This window comes from Protopterus annectens, chromosome 8.part0 (genome assembly GCF_019279795.1).
Source record: "Protopterus annectens isolate FY-2018-M chromosome 8.part0, PAN1.0, whole genome shotgun sequence".
NCBI lineage: Eukaryota > Metazoa > Chordata > Ceratodontiformes > Protopteridae > Protopterus > Protopterus annectens.
Genome location: NC_056741.1, coordinates 228,305,666 through 228,321,802, shown reverse-complemented (window position 1 = coordinate 228,321,802; position 16,137 = coordinate 228,305,666). Strand labels below are relative to the sequence as shown.

Below are 16,137 nucleotides of genomic sequence, written 5' to 3'. Positions count from 1 at the left end.
GGACAGGCACTTTTATGACATTGAAAGTAAGTTAAAGGAGTTCATGAGTTATATAGAGAATGCTACTTGTTTTTTAAGATTTACTTATAACACCTCTAGGGATAAAATGAATTACTTGGATGTGACCATTCACAAAACTAATTCAGGGTTTAGATCAACAGCTTATAGGAAGGAAACCTTTTCAAATTCATATTTGCACTATAAAAGTGCCCATCTGATTTTTCAGAAGAAGAGCATAATAAAAGGGCAGTATATTCGAGTGGCAGCTAAGTTATAATTTTATCCCTGGTAGGATAAGCATTTGTATTTTATAGTAAATAATTGTTTAAATGTTTTTAAATAGTTTTATGTTATATATTATATATTGTTTTGCATTTATTAAGAACGAGGCTGTTTTCATTGAATGTACGCAATTATTGGTTGGGTGGGCCAAAATTATGTATTTAAACTTGGTATTGAGGGGCTTTTGATGTGTCTGATGAAGTCTGGTAATGTGAGATGAAAGCACAGTGTGTTTTGAAGCATTCATGCTACTAAAGATCTATTTTAATCTGACAAGACGCCTTTGGTTGCTCGTCCTGTTTTAACCTGATAAGTCGCTTTTGGTTGTACTTCTTGTTGTGCCAAGATTTTGGACTGGTTATTGGTCTTTGTGGCACAATTGTCTCTTTTATTGTGTTTTTGCTGGTATTCATATCATGCTCTTACTTTTTTCTTCCATCTGTATTTAATAAACTGGCTTACTTAATGTACATGTATAACATAATTTTGAGACCCATCTAGAATAGGTACTCTGTTGTATATTTTACTCATTTCTTCACCTGGATTTCAAAGTTTTTCATATCATGTCTTGCTACTGTTGACCTATGTCTACAAAGAATAATTTTCCTGTATAATGTACAGCATAGAAGCATAGTACAGCTGTTCCTTGGAGGTGTCCTAGCAATTGATAAATGAATTCCTGTACCCTTTAGTATTTTCACTTCTGACCTTATTCATAGGTTCATAGGTTCATAGGTTTATACTAGGCTATCTGCCCTAAGGCATTTATAGCTCAGTCTAAATTTTTTTGTATTACGCCACCCTTATATGAAAAAATACTAATGGTATTAGTTTGTTGTGCTCTGTGGACACAGAGATGAGAGAGGGGTAAACCCTACTCCCTCCCACATCCATCCACAGTTTCTCTCAGACAGAGTCAGCGAGGTGCTCTGCCTCCTGGCTCACATGGACAGATTAGGGGCATGGGAAGTCTGCAATGGTCATTACCTATCCTATTTATATCACCCTATATTTATCCGATGCTAGTTTAGAGGTTTGGCTTCTAGTGGTTTTGGTGTGGATGGATTTTTTGAGGTGGAGCATGTGTTCATTATCGGGTTGGACATGGCCCTTGTATGTGAGGCACATGTCACCTCTGAGAGCTTGAGCCGGTGTTTGGCGAATGAATAGGGCGAGGTTTCTTTTTTCTGGCAGCATATGACGGATTTTTGGTCCTTTATCCTTTTAGTGGGAACTTTTGGGGTCTCTCCAATTGCTGCAGATGTCGGTGGAGATACATCCCGAATGGGCATTGTGGAAGATCATTGGTCTGATAATCTGGAGGAGGGGAAACCTCACTCAATCTGGATGTGAATCCCTTTCTCATGACTTTGGGCAATGTAGAAGTACTTTCTAACCACTGTAGCAATGTGTGGTGTCAAAAGAAGGGCCACTGTGTCCCTGGGTCCCCAGGTCCCCTGATAACCTCTTCTGTGCTTAGTGGATTGCCACCACCTATATGGTAGCTTTTACCTTTTTTTTTCAGTATGACTATACATTTTTGGTTTGCTTCAGGCCATGGCTCTGGCACCAGCTATCTGTTCGTGAGTCCCTTCTGAAGGATATCCGTGTCTGATGCACTTTTGTCTATGGCGGAAGGTTTGCAGTCGTCTGCAAACTTTGTCAATAAAAACTTTCCTAGCTTGGCCTCGCCTTCTGAAGTTGGCACCAAACAATGAGGGAACCAGGACAACCAAAACCCTGACCTACACCCTGTGTGACCCAAGCCAAGGTCCTACTTCAGACACAGCAACACTAACTTCCTAATAAGGTTCTTGGTCCAAGCAGTTTTGCAATTGTGTATTGTGACATATGGTCAAGGTAGCTGGTAAGTTTCCTTTTCTACCAGTGGGGTATTGTGTGGTGAACCTTTGCAAGGTCAAGGTAGTTCAAATGGCTGTCTTTTCCTCATCAAGCCAAACTGGGTCTTGTCAAGAAGTTGCAGCCCTCTTCAATCAAGTTAGTGAGCATGACAAAGCCTGACAAAAGCAGAAACAATATGGGTTAAGTCCCTTAAAGTTTGTTATATAGCTCCATTATGATCCTCCTGCAAGCTTTGACAACAGTTGTTGTTAAAACATGGCTTATGGGCGTGTAGGAGTCCATAGGCGACTTTGTGGAGTGGGACAACGGTGTGTTCGCGGTTTCTTGAGCTTTTATCCTGTGGTAAGGCTGAAGGCTGGAGCTGCCTTATGTCTTGGGTTAATTTGTCCATTTTAGCTCGTGTAGCACACAGCCGTTTATGTCTCGGTCCCCGTCCCATTTGTGCTAGCTTTAGAAGGCAGCTTTAGGGTAGCATTGAGATGTCTTGAGATGTACACTCGGCTGGCATTCAGCCTGGTGAGTGGGGCGTCAGTGTGTCTGACTATGGGTCACCTATGACAAGTATGTTTGGTGTTGTGTTTTGGCCTTAAGGGCTGTGATGACTTTGCACACTGCTTTGTGGTTTTATGTTGTGCTGTGGGGTGTCTTGAGTAGCAGTTGTTTGGGTGTGTCTGCTTTGGAGGCCTGTGCTGTTTAGGTAAATTTTACTCAGAGCTCCCAGTATGTCTTTTGTGTGTGTGTGTGTTTGAGGATTCAGTGGAGTGGTAGCATTATATTTGAGCTGGTTTTGTGTTGTGTGTGTTTGCCTTCTCCTCTCCTCCTGTCTTGTCAGTCCTGAGTTGAGAGAGCTCAGCCTCCCAGTTTGGCTAAATAGCTGCATCTCTCATAAGGGATTTGTGTTATGTGGGAGGAGGGTTTTGTTGCAGGCAGTTATGTGCTGACTTATATAATTGCTTTAGTGAGCAAGTGCCAGTAACTTGAGTGCAATGTGTTGTTAACTAAACTAAATGCAAAAAAACACACACAGTCTTTCTCTTCAAGTGAAACAAAGGTAGTAAAACAGGAGCAGATATCACTATCACTAGTGATCCACAGAAGAAAGCTGTGGATATAGCTTCCAGGGGAAATAACAAGCAAACAAAAACAAAAAAACAAACAACAAAACAACAAGCAGCAGAAGGGATCTGTGCAAACAAGGTAGACAATCAAACAAACCAATTTTCAAATATTAGTTCACAACAGTTCAAATATTCGAAATATAAACCTTTAACCAGAATCCCAAGCTCAGAAGGGCAGGTCAGCTGCTTCCTCACCAACCTTCTTACCCACAAATAACTTAACTGAAAACTGCCTGCCTGCCCAAGCACTAATACCCTTGGACCTCCAATACACTTCCAGCAGTTCCTCAACTTGGAGATGGCTTCACCATAGACCTGTACCCAGCTACCTTACCTAGCCACTTACTAAAAACAAGGCCTCAAACCTTCCTAATGTAAAACAACTGGTCTGAAGCCCAAGTGCTTAATCCAAAAGTTACAACCAACTTGTATCAAGTAACTACACTACAACCAAGCAGTAATAAATACCATTGAATAAGTTACACAAACAAAAGGATTATCCAGCAAGCGAATCCAGTCTATGCCACAACAACAGCAACGCACCAAGTTCCACAGTAAAGCAATGCCACTCAGATGCACTATGCAAGCAACCAGTTTCAGCCAGCTCAGAAAGGGCAGCCTTCACCAGAAATTCCCAGAGTGTAGAGGCAGGCCCTCAATGTCTCCTCCCACTGGCTTGGCTAGACCACTAAACCAGAATTAAAACAATTAACTATAACAACTTGAACAGTGAGCCCTCAATCATACAAGACACTTTAACCTAACACTGACTGTACCCTCACCACAACTCAATCAGACCCTGAGCCACCACAAAGCCTGTTCTGCCACAACCAACAAGTGCACAAACCCAAACAACCAACAAAAAAAAGAGTTACACCAAAAGGTAATAATAAAACAATTGAGTATTTTAAGAAATAGCAAAAGTAGAAAAAGTAGAAAAAACAACAGTAAAAGTAACGTAAAAGAATTTTTTTTTTTTTTTTTTTTTTTTTTTTTTTTTTCTACGAAAGAAAACAGAGATTTTTTTTTTTTTTTTTTTTGACTAGTTAGAGAAAAGAAAAAAAAGATTTGAGTGCTGAAAAACAACCAAGAAAGAAAACTATAAAAAAAAGGGCTTGGGGCTGAGATGGGCCCAGAGAGGCAGGCTGAGGCGGGCAGTTTCAATGCACTAAAGTAAACACCAAAACAAAACAGGGGCGTGGTGGTGAGAATAACTGAAGAAGGCAGAAGATATTTCAGATAAAAATTCTTCAACACTCAAAATTAAATACATATTTTTAAAAAAAAAAAAAGCAGATAAAAAGGTATAGAATTCTCTTATACGTCCCCAGTTGAATATAGGTTTCTTAGCTGGCCAAAGCTGAAGTTTTAAGCAGGAATTATTTCACATGCAATAGTTTAAAAATATGCAAGGACAGGAAATCAAAGAATGTACCCCACCCCTGTAATGTAATTACAATAAATAACAAAATTCAGCCAACAGCTAGTCAAGTTTCTACTGAAGAAAGAGCAGATAAAAATTCTCTTATTGTCTGCACTTTTATATTCATTGTTTATCAGGAGGTCTCCTCTGAAACTGAACCTTGGATTCAGAAAGACTTAGAATGATTTGGAAACCTAATGTTCCACTATGGCGACCCCTAACCAGGAAAAACCAAAAGAAGAAGAAGATGTCAGAAGATTTCCAAGTCACACTAAGCCTTCTGATTCATAGACTGCTTTACTACTAAGGCTTTTCCCCACTCAGGGGGTTTTAGGATAGATAGCAGACTTGTGGGTGAATCATCATGATAATGTAGAATTCAAGAGGAGAGGCTAATTCTTTTCAGCTATATGCTTTCCCCTAGAAGTGCTTGTGAGTCTCAGATTACTTAGCCGAGTGATCACTCAAGTAAAATTTTACTCTTGGAGGAAAAACTGAACACTTTCAAAAGATGGTGATCACCTATTCAGTCTTATGGGAGGACTTGTGGTACACATAAGTGCAGTGGAGTTGTGATGGTGGGAGTGTCAGTCTATGTGTGTGTGTGTGGACATGTATATGTGCATGTCTGTATGGGGATGTGTGTGTGTGTGTGTGTGTGTGTGTGTGTGTGTGTGTGTGTGTGTGTGTGTGTGTCTGTGTGTGTGTGTGTCTGTGTGTGTGTGTGTGTGTGTGTGTGTGTGTGTGTGTGTGTGTGTGTGTGTGTGTGTGTGTGTGTGTGTCTGTGTGTGTGTGTGTGTGTGTGTGTGTGTGTGTGTGTGTGTGTGTGTGTGTGTGTGTGTGTGTATGTGTGCGTTTGCATGTGTATGACTGTATTTGTATGTGTGGTAGTTCTAGATCAGTTAAGTAGGGAACTGTGAGTCTGGAAGCCAGCATGTGTGTGTGGGAGTGTTTATGTTAATATACTGCAATGGTCACTAAGGAGATCACTAGGGTGGTCAGACCTAACAGTGCAGTGTTTAATTCAGAAATATGGTAATTGGCTGATAATGACATCTTTCTCATCGCAGCTAAACCTGTCTGTAAATCACATTTTATGTCCATAGGTCTAACTAACCAACCCATGATGGGAATTAGCATAGATAGTGAGCATTTTTCTCTAAATCCTAGGGCACTTCTTCGTAGTTAAACATTTTCAGTTTGCAAATTTAAAAACAAATAGCATAAGATAATTATAATAAATGAAGAAATCAATTCATAGTATGATCCATCATGAAGGCAGTAAACAGAACAAAACTATTTAACAATGTCAGTGTCAGGGATATTAGTACAAAAAATAATTAATGAACTGAATCACATTAAAACAGACATCAGAAAGGCTGCATAAATGTTATAAGGTTATAATACTTGACCATCACCCATAGCAAGTTAAAGATACATCACAGTATGCATTTCAGTAGGTTACTTGAAATCTGTGAAAATATGTCTCATAGTCAGAGTGCTGTACTACATGTACATTTGGAAAAATATTTGAGGGTGTCTAATATACAAAGTCAGAAAGTAGTAATTGCATGTGTCTTGCTTCAGATAACCACTCTTGTATTGTGTATCTTTGAATCACACAAAGTTTGTTAACAATATGCTCTGAGTGACATCTGTTTATATATCTCTAGTTATTTATTTCTATCCAAATATGCCCTTACAAGGTGATTACATTTCAATGTGCTATTTATTCATTGGTGCTAAAGGAGTAAAACTTTAATCAAGAAGCTGTGCATAAAGCCAGAGGAAATGAAATATAATTCCCAATATTGTCACTAGGAATTCCCAAAATATAATATGCAATAAGAAAAGAAAAAAAAAATGTAACATCTGCTGATGCCCTGTTGTCTGAGTAAAACAAAAACAAACTCAACCAAATTGCAAATAAATAAATAAATACATAAATAAATTTATTTATTTATGTATTTATTTCACATTTGTTAACTGGGTTGGTCCAACTGAGCACAGGCCCATTTTCAGTGGAGACCCGAGGAGAAAAGCTGCAGACAACAGTACTTTACATAATTACACATATTAGAGTATTAATTAGATTACAAAGTATAGCCAAAAAGAAAAAAACTACAGCAAAGTTGCTAACATATACAGAGATGTGATACATATATATATATATATATATATATATATATATATATATATATATATATATATATAAAAAAAACTATATTATAATGGAAGCAACATAAATTAAAATTACTTTTATTTATTCATGTGTTTTATAACTGACAGCTAATAATGCTAGTTTGGAATTTAATATGTGGATGTTGTGTCTTTTGGCTTTTCCCGGTTAGGGGTCACCACAGCGGAACTCCGGTCCGCTAATGATTGGCAGTATATTTTTATGTGCCGAGTTGCCAGCCCTGATGCACAACCTTCAACGAAGGTATGCCCATTCACGCATGTCTCCACACAGAAGACGCTCTAGCTGAGAATCGAACCAGACAATGTCTTACTGTGAGGCGACAACGCTACCGCAGCACCACCACCACTGGAATTTAATATGTGGATCATATTTTTAATTAGATGATATTTTTGGCGTTGGCCTTTAAAGATGCAGGATGAATATCACATTATTGTATGGATGGTGCTTGTTTGGCATTTGAAGTATGAGGAAATCAACCCACTTGCAGATTTCTTATACTGCTCTGTGCAGCTCAAGCAAACTGTGTTGCTTATGGAGACGTCACACTATAACACTCTAATCTAACCAGTCTTGGACCAGACACAATACCACTATGAGAAGTGGGGATACCAGCAGGAATTAATACCTCTATAAAAAGTAAGCAATTTACTTTCAGATTTAAAAATGTGTAGGAAAGCATTTTTGCATATTATATAATTAAAATGGAACTAAACTGAATTGGAAGTTGTGTCTGCAAAATAAATATGTCAGTTCCCCTAACTTGGTTCTCTCAAAAACTAAAAAAAAAAAAAAAAATGTAATCTCAGATCAGGAAAACCTATATACTACAAAGAATAATATCTAATATAACAATTATCAGGAAGTTAAGTTATGAATAATTAATTATGGTCTTGTTAGCTTTGCCTTTTGTCATAAATAGTACAAGCCTCTCAAAGTATAATTTAATAGTTAGCATTCCTATACTAACTATTGTCCTTATACAGTTTGCATTATCCTTTACTGCAGCTTTTGGATCAATAAAAGCAAAATTAAAAAAAAGTAAAATATGGCATCACATCATAGAACTAGTGTAAAGGGGGAAAATTGTGAACACTCAAACTGCATTTTTATAACGTTGATTATGTGGATGCATGAATAAACCATGCCAATAAAGAATTTTTAGGAATAAACAAAGTAAACCCAATAGGCACAGATACTTGTTTTTAGAGGTAACACAGGAGCACTGCTTGCTTAGCTGCTTAGTCACAGAGGAGGCAAATGGTAATCAAAGGCCTCAAACTCATGACTACAGAATGAAGCTGATGACCTTAATCCTTTGAGCTAAACTATCATTAACGTAATCCTTTGAGCTAAGCTACCACATAAAGTTTCTTTGGTACTAGTGTTTGATGTTTCTCTTCCTTAACATTAATACAGCTGTGCTCTCATCTTATCTTGTTATCCCACACACCTCATTAAATGTATTTCCAACCTCTTTCTTGCTTCCTTTCTCATTTAAGTATTTACTTTTTGAAATATAAACTTTATTGAAAAGCAACAGAAGAGAGAAAGATAGAGGAAAAAGAAGAAGAGCAAACATGGAATGAGGGAGAATAAAGCAGCCATGGCTTACTTACTTAGTACCTCATATTTGTGGAATAGTTAATTTAGAATACACATTGCTTAAGTAGTACTCAGTGTGCTGGATACAGCAGAAAAATATTATCTCACTCAGCAGCATATATTATCATCTGGGCAGCCTAATTTACCCAGAATGCAGTGCAATCTAGGCAACCAGTTGAAAAGAGAAAATCTATTACATCTGCTGCTTAAATTTTCAGAACTGGAGAAACCAGGCAATTCCACAGTTTCTATATGATTGAGCAGATTGTGAGAAAATGTACCAACTTACAGATACAATGATGATCCGTATCAAATATTTATTCATAAATTTTTCCCACTGACAGCTCTTGCACTTAACCTTTGAAAAATGGGTAAACTACCAAAGTATAAAGAAGCATGGGATTAGGAAAAATGTCAGGAAAGGGTACCAGCGAGACCTTCAGGTATTAATCATTAGGCTCTCATACCAAACCAATTAGTGAGACACACTGATGTCACACTCACATACATCTCAACCTCTTAGCATAAAGAATCTGGACAAAGCCAAAAATAATGGGAGGACAAAGGCCCAGAAATAGGGGCTCATTTTAAATATTGCTGTTATAAACTTAGAAAGTTGCAAGAATAAAAGGTCTTCTGTTACCATGCATTTTTCTGAAGGGCATGGAGTCTGAAACTCAAATGCCTGTCATTATTTAGTGAATTCAGTCCTCAATGATTTTCCACAAAAATCCAAAAAAACACAAATTTTATGAGTAACAGACCAAAAATATGAGTAAAAAATCTGGACATTCTGTGAAAATCTGGACAGTTGAGAGTTATGCCCACTCACAAGGATGAGTAAGGAGAAAGTTACAGTCAGTTGCTTATCAGGGGCCAGGATCTGCAACAGTACATACACACTCAGTTCATTGGACCACAAATACCATTATGACTCAGTCATAGTCCACATGGGTGTAAATGACCTGAGACGTACCTCCCTAGACTATATGAAGAGAGTCATCATGAGCTCTCAGAGTTTTTTGCTTTCTCCAAAGATGATGCCACAATACAAATAGAAGATGATTGAGTTTAATAATTGGCCTAGTTTCTGGTATCATTTTAAGGGGGTGCAATATTTGTCAGCATGGAAGTAGATAGTCAACAGACTACTCTGCTTTGCCAGGGATGGTCTGCATCTCTCCCCTTTGTGCTTTTGAATATTAGCTAAAACATTCTGTACCCCATAGTGCCTTTTTAAGGCAATGTCAAACTGAAAGTACTTCAGACATAGCAAATCAAAACCAAGAAAATCTAAAGGTGTTACTGCTCAACTCCACTCCCTACAAGCTTTTCTCACCGCAGAGAATGCTGATGTCTGTGCAGTCACTGAGACATAGTTTAAAGCTACAGAGAGCACACCAGCAGTGCAAAGCTATAATGCCTTCCACACATTTAGACCAACTACTACACAGAAAGGGACTAAAGATGGAGGTGTCTTGATTTATATAAAAATGAACATACCTCAATGCTGGTCAAACAGGACAATGCACTTGAGCTTCTCCATATTTAAATCACATTAGACAAAATTCCATACCACTTTCTTGTAAGCTATAGGTCCCCTTCTATGACCCAGGAAAACCATAACATGTATTTAAATATACTGGAAATACTCACCATCCAAACCAATATCATATTCATGGTCACCTTTATTACCCCACAATTAACTGAGAATCATATATGATACCCAACATACAGGCACAGAGATTCCTGGATTTTGTAAACCCAAATTCCCTATATCAAATTGTCCATACACTGACCAGGGGTGCAAACATACTGTATCTGACTCTCACTAATATGGGAGAGTGCTGCAAACCTACTAGTGTAATACCTTCTCTGGTAAGGTCAGACCACAAAATGGTCTCCTCTGAAGTAAAAATAAAGCCTGAAACCCCAGCTAACTCTGGAATATTCAGGAACAACTCTAAGGCTAACTTCCTACTGTTAAGCAATAATCTGACAAAATTTCAAGCCCCCATAAACCGTGAGAACACTGCTACCTACAATGAAATGTTCACAGAAACTCTATACAAGCATAATAATAGCTGCAAAGAGGCAGCTGTATTGACCAGGAAAAAGGGCAGAACTAACTCAAAAGACAAGCTACCCTGGCAGAATCACATCATTAGTCTGTATAATAGAAGGAAGAAAATTGTGGCAAAAATTAAGAAGTGTAGTCTTCATCAAACTAAACAAACAACTCATAGGACAAATAAAGTCTACTAAAGCCAAATTTCAGGCCAAGGACTACCACAAGGCATTCTTTAGCTATGTCTGCAACCTCAAAGACAATTCACAGTTGTGTGCAGAAATCATTGTTAATGGACCCACCTATACTGAACCATAAGATATAACAAACCTACTGGCTGACAAATTCTGCTCCAGCTTTGCCCATCTCTCCCCCTCGACCTTCTGTCTGGACATTCCATCAAATATAACACCCCCTACTATCACTAAGGAACAAGTCCTTAATGCACTCTCTCAAAGGCTAAGAACATTGCATCATTGGCACTAGACAATATCCCAGGATGCTGTCTCTTTTTTAATTTCTCCACGTCTTTTGGGTTTCTAATACCATGATTGAAATGAATGCCTTTCCTTTGTCAAAATATGATTAAAGTTCATGAAATTAGTATTGTTCCAAGTTTTGATGTAGCCAGAAGTGCTCTTCACAGCACCTGCAGTGTGCCCAGTAATGACTTCTTCTGCAGTTCGTATGGAGTTACATGTATCGGTAACATATCTAAGTACGACCGTAAGACCCGTTGCTGCTACTACTATTGGAACTGTCTGGGTATACTTAATCATTTTCTACAATGCTTTGTGGCTCTTTTCCAGTGTTTTTCAGCTACTTCAGTGTTATAATGTTTGCACAATCCCCAATGCAACAGTCTTGCCACATTATTATACCTTTCAGTATACAGTTTTTCTGCCATTAGTATATCACAACCAGTAACAAGATGCGGAAATGTTTCTAATTCTGTTTTATAAAACCTATATTTGTCTGTTTCTCCCACATGTTCAATGGACTTTTGTAAAGCAATGTGTACGTAGTCCACTATCTTGGGCTGCCAATATTAACCCTTCAACTTTTAGTTTACATTCACCTCTCCTTAACCATTTATACATTTGATCCTGATCAACATGAGGTTCTTCCAAGAGTTTTCTATACTTGCAACTATATTTATGCAGTTTCCATATTTCTTGCCTTCTCATCTGATCCTTCACCTTATATTATTTTGTTTTTTGGCACATTCAGTTGCTGCCTGATTTTTATCTACTTCTGGTTCGATTTCCATTCCCGCTTGATGATGACATGCTGCAGCTAAACTAAGCAGGAAGTCATCTTAGACTTACTCTCCTTATGTTCCAAAATGTTTCACTACATTTGGGTCTTGTGGGGTCAGCAGATATGTATGCAGTCCCACAATTGCATAAAATCAATTTCAAGGCAGCCCATACCTTCTTCAGAATGGGGAATATATAGTCTTGGTATGCAATGATTTTTATAAATCATTTGATGAACATGAAACATCCTTCTTGTTTTCCTGTCCAACAAAGCCAACACCTTTTGGGACCAGTAAGTCACTTCAAAAATGTAAGTTAGTACAGGAAGAGACAGTGAGGTAGATAGATTACTGGCAGCACTAAAGACATTTGCATATCTGCACCTTTCAACTGAAGAAATCTGGATAAAGCCTAAAATAGAGGGGGAACAAAGGCTCAAAAATAGGAACAGATTTTAATTATTGCTGTTATCCATGCCTTCATTTATAATACCATTTGCTTTCCTTTGCACTTCCTTACAGAAGTTTCACTTCTAATGCACGTGGCGACCACACGCATATTTTTTATTAGCATGAATTTTCTGAAGGGTATGAAGTCTGAAACTCAAATGTCTAGCATGAGAAATTATGTGATCCCTACTCCCATACCCAGACAAAACCATCCCCACATTAGATGGTAGCTTCACTGAAAGCTGTATCCCTTGGGGGTTCCCTATACATGCCTCATGCACTACAAAACAGCCTCCATTGTTTATGTGCTGTATAAAGCATGCATCTAAACAGCTGCTAGTAGCAATATCTAACATTCCTGTTGGGGTCAGTAATACAGTGAGTCATATTGCTTCCTTCCCCTGAGTATGGGTGAGCTGGTAATAGCCACTCTCTCCCGTAATCCTCTGCCCAGCTCCTTCTGCATGCCAACTGATAGTCAAGACAGCCTAGGCATTATCAGAGCTTTGCCCTTCTATGCCACAAACTTAGAAATGTCTTGCAATGCTTGAGAGCAGGACTTATAAATCTTCTTTGAAAAAATAACAATATTTCCATGTTTATAATGCGCACATTTTGTTTTATGTACAGGCTGGATGCAACAAAAGGAGAGCAACAACAGCAACTTTCTTTGTGCCATAACAGAAATGCAGCTTTGCTCCTCCACCCCAAAATGAACAGTGCATATGCAAGTAATGCAGACAGCTAAAAGTGTAAGTGTGTACTAATCAAAATAAATATAAAAACCATTAAACAGACTATTTATAATTACATGTCAGCATATGTAATATGTAGATGACGAAATGCAAGCATATCCATCTAAAAAGCAGTACTCATCTGTGCAGATATATCTGTGTTCAACATTCAGCTCCCCTTCAGTTTTCCTAGCTACAAGGTTGCCATCTGTGTAGAGTCAGGGCTATCAGCATGGTGTAGTTGCAAATGAGGTCTGAACTCATTAGAACTGCTGAATCAAAAAAAAAATGCATCAATGTAGGGATGTAAACATAATGCAGGCACTCCCTCAGTGTTGTGTTTATGGGATGGGAACTGTGATTGCTTACATCAGGTGGGTGTGTTAGGTTAGACTTATGAAGTGTAATAAGTAAGCAGTGCATAATTCACAGGTTCTGTTTCATTAACATCCAACCTCCTCTTCATTTGTTTTCTCTGTCAGGTTTTTAGTATTATTTAGTACAAAAGAAAATAAAAGAAAAAAGGGAGAAATAGTTGAAATGAGGAAAAGCAATCTATGACATACACAGAAGAAAATATTAATACACATAAGACAGGTCTACATAGGGCTGGATTTCAACTCTCAGTCCAATGCACCGTCAGAAAACAGGATGGGTGCCTTATCCCTCTTTGCAACACAAACAGCTTTGCAGGAAACAACTGAAGTCATTCTTCACACAACCAACTGCAACAGAATGTACACTGATATCAAACCATAAACAGTTATTTTCACATTTATTATTATATTTGGACACAGTGCACTTAGTGATCACACAATCTGTTATGATTATTGCTTGCAAATATACATCTCTGTCTTACCTTTCTGTGTTTCCTGGTCATTCAGCACTTATCTGACCAGTCCTCTGAGACATGTAGTCTATAAGCCATGCTATATCATTGGCTTTAAAATATGTGAGGATATTAACTGGCAATAATATGATATGCATTTGCCAACAACTGAAGGGCAGGTTAGATGGCACAGACAAGCATAGACTATTCTGGGGCCTTTTCCACCCTTTATCAGGCTTTGTCCAGATTTCTTGCACTAAGAGTATGAGAGCTATCCTTTACATGCACTCAATATCTGTGCTAGTTTACAAGGTTTCACATTCAGCAATACTGTTATGAGGAGCGAAACCTAACTGAGGCAGCTGCACCTTATTAATATGCATTGCATTGCACGCTGACTGCGGTCTCAGTCGCAGATACACAGAGTTTAATAAATCCAGGGGTATGTCTTTTCACTTGATTTAATGGGTTATGTGGGTGTCTAATGGAAATTGTGCACTTTAGTTCTTCATGCATAAAAGTGGGAGGCAGTCTTTCTTAATGTGTGATGTTCGTTGCAGTGTATAAGAAAATAGTTTCACTTCTGTTCTATTCTTTCACAACAATCCTTCCAGGAATGGGTTTTCACATGAAATACAACCGAACTATTCACACTCACAGATGACATATTCTGCTTTAATTTATTTACTCCTTATCAGGTTAAATGTAAGTGTTAGATTATTTAAGCCGCATTGCAATGAAGCTAAATGTAGTATATTGAGAAATAAACTCCATGCACCAGATTCTAAACCTCAGTAAAAGAGTAGGTCAGCTAACCTGAGTTAAGCAAAAGCTATGAATCAAATACTTCAAATAGAAGGCTTATTTTATCAGTGTACTAACTCAGGTTCCAGCAAGGCTAAACTTTCAGAGAGAAAGTAATGCAGTTTTTGATGTCTTTAACATTTGCCTAACTCTATCAAGAGATTAAACTGTGAATGCAGTTCCAGTTTGAGGACCATGATGATGCAATTTAACCACGTATCTACATATTTAGTAGTGGCATACCTTAATTTGACAACTTGTTCCATACAACTTTGAGGCCTTATTCATAAGTGAACTTTAATATGAAATCATTTTCTTTTTTGGATCACTTAGCAATTAGTATACTACTTTCCCTAAATGTCAACAAGAAAAGAACCAAGATTCATTTACTTACTTTTACATATCACACGTAAGTTTCTTAGTGGAGGTTTTGGAGGTGATTTCTTAGATATAGCTGTTAGAAATAAAATAAAAAAAAAAACATTTTTATTTAAATGTTGAAATAAAGCATATTTTTGATTTAGTGCTTCCATGTTGGGCATGAATGTGCAGCAGCCATTACTTAGCTTAACCTTCTGTGAATCATTTTTTTTCCCATAAACATCAAACCAAAGGTAATCATATCACAATAAAGTGGGCTTATTACAATTCACTGACATGCATCTAATTATAGTCTATTGTAAATAACAATCAAACAGGGAAAGGAAAGTGGGCTAAGACACTGCTCTCATCCACAGCTCATATGTAGTGCTATAGCATTTAAGAGATTAGTAGGAAAAGGCCTGATCAATGTCCAGGAGTACAGCATTAAAAAGTTCATACTTTAACTAGAACCAAGACCCTTAACAAAAGGCTCTGCCACTGAACTATTGAAACAGCTGGGACTTCACCAGCCATCACTATCATCATCATTTCTCTTCCATACATAACAACTCAGAATAGTAAACATGCCTCAGAACATCACCTCAGCTAGTTAGCCAGACCTTAATCTACTGAACTTATAATTGGCATAGTGGTTCATGTGAGCTATGATTAAGGGGTGTGATTCAGCACCATCTCCTATTTTCTGCTGTCTAGTTAAACTTGCAGTGTCAGTGGCACAACAGGTAGCACTTGCCTTTGGTGCAGAAGGCTGTGTGTTGTACTTCCACACCAGAAAGATAAATACTGACACTGCAGTGCAGCATATGGAGGGGGGGGGTGCACTCCTGAGTGTGTCATTCTTCAGATAAGACTTTAAACCAAGGCCCCATCTGCCTCAGCTGATGGTAGCTCAGGTGGATGGAAAAGATCCCATGGCACCAATCACAAAAGAGTAGGAGAAGTTCCCCAATGCCCTGGCCAAATTTCAACTAGTAGTATAAACACCACCTGAGATCTCCCTTGAAAAAAGGCCACTAACCTAGTGGGACTAACCCTGTTAACAAAAGATAAGTACATAAATAAATTAATAAATAAAACATGTATTGTACTTGGGGGAGTTAATGTATTTCTGCACTTATG

The 16,137-nt window shown here is 38.0% G+C and overlaps 1 long non-coding RNA gene across 1 annotated transcript in view; it reads right to left on the bottom strand.

Moving 5' to 3' along the window:
- LOC122807989 overlaps positions 1–15,089 on the bottom strand; it is a 210,566-nt gene extending 195,477 nt beyond the window's left edge. Inside the window, exon 1 of the long non-coding RNA XR_006365752.1 lies at positions 15,029–15,089. This is a non-coding gene — a long non-coding RNA (uncharacterized LOC122807989). The remainder of the gene's footprint in view (positions 1–15,028) is intronic.
- Between the last annotated feature and the right edge of the window lie 1,048 nt (positions 15,090–16,137).